Source organism: Carlito syrichta, unplaced genomic scaffold (genome assembly GCF_000164805.1).
Source record: "Carlito syrichta isolate Samal-C Ts95f unplaced genomic scaffold, Tarsius_syrichta-2.0.1 Scaffold313944, whole genome shotgun sequence".
Lineage (NCBI taxonomy): Eukaryota > Metazoa > Chordata > Mammalia > Primates > Tarsiidae > Carlito > Carlito syrichta.
In genome coordinates, this window is record NW_007258040.1 from 402,500 (window position 1) to 411,872 (window position 9,373).

The window sequence follows — 9,373 nt, forward strand, 5'->3', positions numbered from 1 at the left end:
CATTCTGGTCAAAAGGCTGTAAATCTTTGTAATTCAAACAGGACTTTGCCCTCTTCTGCGGTCTAAGGGCCTGCTCCACGCTGACTTCATCAGCTCCCATAAAAGTATGGTCTGTATAGCAGTGGTCCGGCTATTTGCACTGGCCCTGAGGTGCTCACCCCTAACCCCCTCTCTCTCTAAAAAAAAAAAAAAAAAATTAAAAAAAAAGAAATATATATATAGTACTGTCTTCTTCCCTTACATTTTTGTTAGTAGGGACAGCCAAGTACCCACTTTTCCAGAAGCAGAGTCTCTTGAGGGAGTCAGACATGTGAATGACACTTTATGTTAGAAATATGAAAAGGACAATTCCTTTCTGTATCACAAGCTCAGGCAGAGGGTTCCTGTTAAAAGATAATTGTTTCAAGAGTAAAAGCATGGACTGGCAACGATGCCTCACACCTGTAATCCCAGCACTTCGAGAGGTGGAGGAGCCCAGGAGTTTGATGCCAGCCTATGCACCATAGAGAGACCCAGTCTACAAAAAACAAAACCCAGGCATAATGGTCCTAGCTACTTGGGAGAGCCGTAACCTTGCCATGGCACTCCAGCCTGGGTGACAAAGTGAGAATCTGTCTTAAAAAAAAAAAAGGAAAACCATGATCCTCATATAAACATAAAATGAACACACATCAACAATTTTATTTAATTCATGAATTAATGAAATAAACAAAATGGGGTTAAGTTAAGCATGTCTAGAGGACAGCCCCAAGAACAGATCCATACAAGGGCAATCAGGAATGCTGAAATGAATATGTTGGTGAATGCAAAGTTGGCTAGAGGGGGCAAGAGATCCATTGCAGGAAACACAATGGTGGCAAGGCAGGCATTCAAGGTCTTTAGAAGTAACTCCCCTTGCTGTCATGCAGGACAGATCCCAGCTACCCAAGATCAGTTCACATTGTCCACAGGGCCCTATGCCTTGGTCTGGAAAAAGGCCAGGCCAGGCTATACCAGGCCTTGGGGGGAGCTGGGCGAGACCACGTGAGTCTTCCCAGACATGGAGCCCAACTCCACACGGCCCCAGTGATAGGAGGAGTGTGGTGACACTTTTCACGTTGGCGCCCTTGGCTGTGGCCTCCATGCACAGTGGGACCCCAAGGGTGGTCAGAGAAGGACCCCGCACAGCCCAGTGCGAACAGCCCAGAAAGGATCAAGGTGCAGTCCACGATCCTTCCAGCAGACTGTCCCGAGTTAATGTGACTCCCTCCCTAGAACACCTCCTGAAACTGTCCCTGATAGGCCTGTGGGAACTCCTGGAGGACAAGCTGCCCCCGGCCTGGGTGCTGGATGATGATGCAGTGATAAGGCAGCTCCAGGCCTCCATGAGGCAGCTGATGAGGAAGCACTGAGTGAGTGCCAGCACCAGGTCCCACTCAGTCACCTTCTTGAATATTAAAGGGTATATGTCCCCAGATATCCCCAGTCCTGCTCCCAGGGCCTTTGTTATCTCCTCCTCCTCCTTTTCTTCCTCTTTTATACTAAGATGCTTCTGGAAACAGATGCACAGGGCCCCATGGCAGGTGCCAACCTAGAGTTACTGAACAGATAACAAAACCTGGATGGGATGTGGGCAAGAACACTCCCAGCTCCTTCCCCATCCTTTCTGGTCCCAGCTTCGGAGAGACCCTAAGGGTACTGCACAGGGGAACCACACCCCTGCCTTGTAGCACCCATATCCCAGAGAGCAGCCGGGTCTCACCTCACCCATAAGCACCCCTTCCAGGGCATCAGGTCAACACAACTGGAGCCAGGGAATAGAGACCATCAATATCTGAGACCCCAAGAGGATTTAGGGAGAGGTCACAGGTGGGACCCCAGGCCCATAGCCAGAAGCCAGACTTCAGGTAGGGGAGAGACAGTCCAGTCCCAGCATGGAAGCCTAGTCCCAGAGAGGGAGGGGTCCAGGGCCCAACGTCATCTCACCCACATCTAGAGACATTGCATGGGAGGTGGCTAGAAGGCTGTGGACAGATCAGGTTTCTCCCATCTCACTTTTGAGCCTGGGCTGATGACAGGACAAGCATCTCTGGGGTGAGGGCATGAGGCAGGGAATCCCTAGCCAGCTGAATCCAGGGGGTCAATGGAGATCCTGATAATGTGTGCCCTGGTGGTGGATGAATGGTGGCCTGTTTATATATATTTTAGCTAGGCAGAACTTATAAGAAACTATAAATCAGTACATGATTTATAGTAATACTAGTATCTCAGTACATGTGATCTTTTCATCGGCCTTGGAAGGAGGGACATTTCCATGTGGGGGCTCTCAGGTCACTGGTGGATTCAAAAATTTCTTGACTTTAATTTTTAGTTCCTATCTAAGGAAACTTGGAAATCAGTAGAAGAGACATGTTGAGATAAGGGGACAGAAAACTCCATGTTTGTTGATTTGTAGATGAGGTCCTATGTGTGGCAGTCTTCAGAGAGGATAGATTGGTATGTGTCTTGCAAGGTACTTGGAGTCTGGGAGTTCCCCAAGAAATAGCTTTGCAGGGCCATACAATACACTGATTTCCTTCTTTATTTGCTATGTGATGGTATGCCAGTGTCAGGTTGGAAAACAAACTTTAGTATAGAGAGTAAGAGCATCATAAAATACCAGCTGGCAAGTCCTTGTCAGGCATTACTCCCCCAAGTCTCTCTGTGCCCAGTGTCCTTCCAAAATATAGATGTCCCAGAATCTCAGGGTGAGACTGAATGGAATCTGTGGGGACAACAAGTGTGGGAGGACCTGGCCCTACCAGGCTGGGGGCCAGTGCTCCGAGCAGGGCCCTCTAGGGCCTCCATCTGGAAAGTTAGGGACCCTTTCCACATGGCAAGAGACCCTCATGAGACCAGTCAAACAAGGTACTCCAGCTTCTAATGAGTGGACCCCTCTCAGCAGGCATAGGGCTCCCAGAGCAAGAAGCTTTCTGAGGGTCTGGGTCTTTCCTGGGCTGTCCAGAGATGGGTCCTGACGAGTGTACCCTGCTGTGCCTGATCTCAGACTCTACCTTGGGATGCTCCCTTGGGGCAGGCTTAGCGCTGTAGGGACTGCCTGTGTCTCCTGGGAGTGAGGAAACCTGGCTCCTCTTTGGGAAGCTGGACTCCATGGGGCAGGAAGATCTGACCCTGGTGTCTTCCTGGGCCTCCTTACCTCATTGATGAAACATTTAATGAGCCAGTGCATGGTGGTCATGTCGAGGCCCTAGCCTTCCTTGTCCTCATGGAAGAAGAGATGTTCTCAGGGTTCTTGGACCACCATGAAAACCTTTCTATTCCATGTCCCTTTGCAGACCCTTCCATAAAGGACAGAACCAGTCAGTGTCAGGAGCTCCCCCCATCCTGTCTCTGCAGGGTTGCCAGGTGACACACATTCTTTAGTTTTTCCCAGCTAGAGCTTGTCCCTGTCCCAGTGCCTGTGTGCCCTCCAGGGAAGGAAAAGGAACCTCGGAGAACCCTATGTCTTAATTAGCCAGGCCCAGGCCGGGATTCAGCCTCTAACCAGCCCCACGTGGGCCTTGGGCTTCCCCTCTCTCTAACCCATGGGATCCCAGGCCTTTGAAGAAGAACCGAGAATACCATCCACTCACCAAGGGCTACATTACTTTGGGGAAGAATTTTTTAGAAGATGGTTCTGGTGTTCTTGGAGCCTTTCCACCCTGGGGTATCCTGCTGTATAAAATCCTGAGAAGCCCCCAGACCCCAAGACATCAGAGTCTGCTCTCTGGATGTGAAGCCATTAGGTAGAAGAGCTAGTCTTGGACCCCAAGGCCTCCCACCTTTACTGGAAGTGAGCCCACTAGGCAGCTTTAAACCTGTGAGAAGGGGCAGTATGTATTTCTGACATTGTAGACTGAAGTCTAGCAGGGAAGGTCTGTGTCTGAAGTCTAGGAGGGAAGGTCTGTGTCAAGGCTGTAAAGGAGGGTTATGGAAGTGGAGACTGGTGAGGTGGCTCTATGGGAGCTAGGGGTTAGATGGCTGTCTCCTAGACATGAAGTCAGATTGGGGAAAATGGGATAGGGAGACCATGTTATCTGGGTTTCACATGCTTGTGAATGGGGTGGCCATCCTGGAAGGCGGCAAATGACCAGTTGCAGGGCCATTGCTCCAGGACTCAGAGGAGGACCTTAGAGAATCTGGGATGCCTTTGGCCGATGGGGACCATAGGCATCTGACTCAGATTTGGAGAGACATGGCTCCTATGGGTCCTTAGCAGTGACATCCTGGTGGCTTCAAGCCAGTTGGGGACAGAAGACACCTTTCCTGGAAGTCAAGATTGTGCAGTCAGTATGGCCATCCACTCATCTGGGTGCAGGAGGCCAAGGATCCCTTTCCACCTACACTGCATGGTGTGTTTCTCATTGGCCAGGAGCTGCACCAGTGCCCAAGAAGGCATGTTCTTCCCTGAGATACACCAGTACCATGGCCGTGATGTGTCTCAGGTCCTCATAGTTGCCTACCCCCTGTAAGAGGGTATGTTGCCCGGGTGGCCTAAGGTTACCTGGAAGGACAGAGGTCTCATGGGAAAGCTAATGTCACCTGGGATAACCCATGTCATCTGAGAGGGCTGGTCAGTCTCATTCTGAGAAGTGTGGATAGGCCCGGGTGAGACCAGGAGTTGGCCTTGACTTCTTTCCATGTCAGTTTGGGATGAGAGCCTCTCCTCTTAGTGCTGATGAATCCAGTAGTGAGTGTGGTATGCAGGCTGCATGTGGACATCAGTGTTCAGACCAGTGAGTGAATATCTGGGACACTGTGGGGTTTGAGTGCATGTAACTCTGAGAGCAGCTGCCCTGCTGTTCTACACAGTGGATGGCATTTCGTGTCACCAGCAGCCATGTAGTAGAATAGAACTCTTGTGGCTCCATGCCTGAGCCCATTTCCTGCTGCCCTCCCAAGGTTCCCTCCCCCAGATCATGGCAGGTCCTGGAGAGCACCTTCCCCCATACAGCATAATGTTGCGTCTGTTTTCTGTCCTCTTGGGAGCCCTCTGGGTTCTGGCCCTGCCATCCTCAACTGAGCCCAGGGCTCAGAGCCCAGTAGTTGCTCAGTCTGTGATGCTGTTGGCTCTCCAGCCTAGGAGACCCCTTAGAGGCTTCCCCCTCTCCTGTGGGAAACCTGCCTCTGCCCTGGTACTCTCTATCCCCCTGGAAAGCCCCATCCCTCTGGACTTCTCCATCTTTCCTGGGACCCTCCAGCGGCTCATGTCATGGTCAGTTTGGCCAATGTGGTCCCCCTGCCCTGTTCCTTCATGATATGTAAGACAAGGACAAGAGGAGGAAGCAGCCTCAGAGCCCAGGAGACTTGCTACACACAGCAGGCATCACATACTCCATATTTCTGATGGAAGGAGGTTTTCCTCTGTAGAAACCTTCTTCTTGGCATGTGTTAAAGCCAGGAAGGGTCAGCAGGGCCCAGCCTGCCTGTGAGGCCCATGTCACTGTGCATGCCCAGGATTTTTGACAGACCACTCCCCAGGATGAAGCTTCCCTCCAGTTGGAGACCTGGGCACCCAACACTGACTGGCCTCTGTATCCTTCACTGGTCAGGTTGGAGGGGCCAAATCTAGTATATTCCTGGGTTCTTGACCTTCACTTTATTCACATCAAGCAGGAGAGACCAGACCCAGCTCTGCCCCTATAGGTGAATGCCATTATATACACTTTGAGTCATCTGCCAAAAATGCCCAAAAGACTTCCCTGGTGAGACAGGGCCCAGGGCCACCCTAAGAATGATCAAAGCCTGAGGATTCCAAATTTCCAGCCTTTGGCATTGTGGTTCCTCAGGAGATCTTGGGTCTTACCTAAGACCAGGCCTCGCCTCCTACCACGAAAGACTGGACCAGGGCTTGGGGTTGTGAGCTCTGATCTGGACCTGGTCCTTCCTTCTGGTCACCAGGATGTGTCACTTCACCTGACCCTGGGGTGGCCCAGGAGCTGGCATCAGATTCTCTCCAAGCAAGGGGATCTTTGAGGACTGGGCGGGAAAGCTGGGGACCAGACCTGCTGTCCCATGGGTGAGAACCAGTGCTGCCTCTGTGTGATAGTTGGCAGTGCCAGGGGCCAGCCATGGGTTCTTGTTGTCTAACTGCAGAGAGCAGTCATGTTCACTCTCCATGTTACCTTGTTGGTGTTCTTCTATCTCTCCCAGTTGTGGAGCATACTTAACCACATGTTAACTTCTCCAAGCTCTGGGCATTTTTGCTGTGAAAGGAGATTCAATGGAGTGAGTGAAGTGGTGGGACTCCCTTGGAGTCTGGGCCATGCACTTAGTACCCTGAATTCAGGAAAGCACTAGGAGGGACTTCCCTGAGTAGGCCATGTTCCCCATGTCTCAGTCTAGGAGATGAGACAGGGATGGGAGGAATGAAGCCTCTCTGTGGGTAACACTCAGGAGAGGCCAGTCAGGGAGCAGAGGGAGATAAGGCCTGGGCCGTGGGAGTGTGGGCTGCACCAGAGTCTGCCTCTCCTGAGCTGGGGGCAGCAGCCTCTGTGGGAGATGAGAATGTTTATTCCTAAGACAAGAAGGTGTTGTTCAGGGTAGCGGCTGGCTGTGGACAGCCATCACCAGAGAGTGACCATGTCCTTGGGCAGTAGCCATGGAGCCTGGCCTGAGCACCACTCTGTGCACTGTTCTTGAATGCGGCCCACTTGGTGCCTACAACCCTCACAGTGTCTGATGCTCCAGTGTCCCCAGACTCTAGTGGCATCCGCAGCCAAGCCTGCCTACCCCCTCCTCCCCCTGTTCTGTCTTTCACAGAAATTGTGACTGTCTTTCTCACCACTCTGCCCTTCTTTGACCCTTGTTATGTCAGTAACTCAGAGCTAGACACCCAGGTCTGTCTACATTCTTGCTTGTCTACTTATCTGGGCTGCTGGGGCAGTGAGGGTGACAGAGGGCCCCAGAGAGGGGTGAGAGGGTTCCAGTCCCAGCCACAGCCTCCTCTCACCCACTGCAGCAGTCACTGCACAGGGCAGCTTGACATCCCCTCTCACTGTCCTGTTCTGATGTGACCTCCTTATCCACCCTCCACTGCGTACCAAGGTCACATGGGGCTGAGTCTCAGGGGCCCTACAAAGCTCTGGAAACTGACCAAGGCTCCTTTGTGGAGGGTTTCAGGTGAGTCGCTGCCATTGTCCCATCTCATATGTTGTCCTCCCCAGGCTGATGGCCCCACCCTTGGCTGATTAATTCAGGTTGCAGCCTTGCACCGCCTGTCCTATCAACCCACCCCCCAACTCTCCCCTCCTGGTTCCTCCCTCTCTCCTTCCTGATACTTCTGTAGGGACACACTCCAGACTGGACCTTCTCACCAGGCCCCAGAATCTTCCTAGCACTAGAGCCTGAGGTCTGGTCTTCTTTAGCTGCAAGTACTACTTACCCCCTTACATTCTAATATGCTCACCAGGACCCTGTCTACATACCTCCCATGACCATGGCTCTCACTGTCCGGGACTTCCAAATGAGGGCTCAGTTGGGTCCCTGAGCCCTAGGATACCTGCTAGACAACTGCACAAAGGCTGGCCAGGTGCTCCCTCGCCCTGTAGCCACACCCTGAAGACCTGACCAAAGGAGACTCCAAGGTGATAGGGTCAGCCCTCAGGCTGCCCTCCTTTCTCATGCTCACATGGAGAACATTCCACCAGGAGCTTAGAGGCCTGGCTTGCCCTCTTTCTGTCCCCATCTGGTTTTCCCTGGTTCCCTGAGAAGCCACACAGCTATACCTTTATGCCGGCTGTGGGCTGGACTTGCCAGACAGCAGGGATAAGTCCAACCCTGGGAAGATGGTGGTGGGCCTGAGCCAGGGAGACATGCACTGCTTGAGAGAGACCTTTCTAACAAAAACCTCTCCCTGAGAGGAGATGGGTGGAGAGAGAGGACTCACTGCAAAATCCCAAGGCGATCAGTTACTTGATGGGTGTTCACTTCAGACCCCATGTTCCCTGGTGCCCAGGTTTGGCGTTCCTGCAACCCAGAGGGAGCAGGGTGAGGCTGAGGTGAGTGGATTGCCTGAGCCCATGGGTTTGAGACCAGCCCGGGGAACTTGGCAATACCTCATCTCTACAATAAATAAAAAATTATCTGGGCATGGTAGCGTGCACCTGTAGAAAACTGGATACCCTCATGCAAGAGATTAAACTTGAACCATCCTTTGCACTGTAAATTTTTAACTGAAAATGGATAAGATACCTTAAGGTAAGATTTGCAACTATAAAGCCTTTAGGGGAATACTTAGAAGAAAACCTTCATGACTGTGAATTGGTCAATTATTTTTCACACTCTCCTAAACACAGGCAAAAAAAAAAAAAAAATAGAACGGACTTCATCAAAATTAAAAACTTGTGTGTATCAAAGAACACTCCCAACAGAGAAAATGAACAATTCCAAATATGAGAAAAATGTATTTGGGGATCATATTTCTAAGTGATGGATATACATGATATAATTTTTAATCTCATAAATTAACTGTAAAAAAGCTAAATCAAAAATGGGAAATTAACCTGAATAGACACGTCTTCAAAGAAGATATACACATGGCCACGCAACACATGAAAAGCAGCACATCATCACTAATCATTAGGGAAATGTGAACCAAAACAGCAATGAACAGTTGCTCATTTATTCAAGATGAGTACAGTATAGGGTACTGCTGCACAACATTGTGTATATATTAAGTTTCCTGTGGGTACACTGAAAATTTGGCGTAGATTTTCTGTATCTGTTCTCATGGCAATAATAACAACAAAACAAAATACCAACAAGAAATGACAAGATTCCACTAATCTTCCACTGGTTCACCATTATGAAGAAAGAGAGAGAAAGAGAAGAAAGAGAGCACGCACGTGAGCGCGTGAGGGAGGAAATAAAATGAAAAGTAGGCAACGTTAAGGGGGACAGGAAGGAATTGGACCCGTAAACAATTACCGATGATCATGTAAAATGGTGAATCTTCTATTGAAAACCCTAAAACACTTTCCTAAACCATGATGCCTAAGATAGCATAGAACCCAGCAATTCCACTTCCTAGCATCTGCCAAAAAACCGGTGAAAAAATTCAACAAAATGAGAGCTTCTAAACTCACTGTGTAGAGTTAGCGTCCAGAAGCGGCCTCACTGAAGCTCCTTCCTGTGTGCTCAGGACACCAACACCGCAGGGCCTGCGGCGCGAGTGGCTGACCCTGCGGTCCTCAGTGGGGCTGGGGGCCTCTCCACGTGGTCCTCGGCTGCGCAAAGGGCGGTCCCGCGGGCGACGGCGGCGCGGAAGTCCAGGCCTGGAGTCCTTGGAGGTGCGGAGGGCGCAGGCCCGAGGTCCCCGGTGGCGCTAGGGGCCGACTCTGCACTCGGCGGCGGT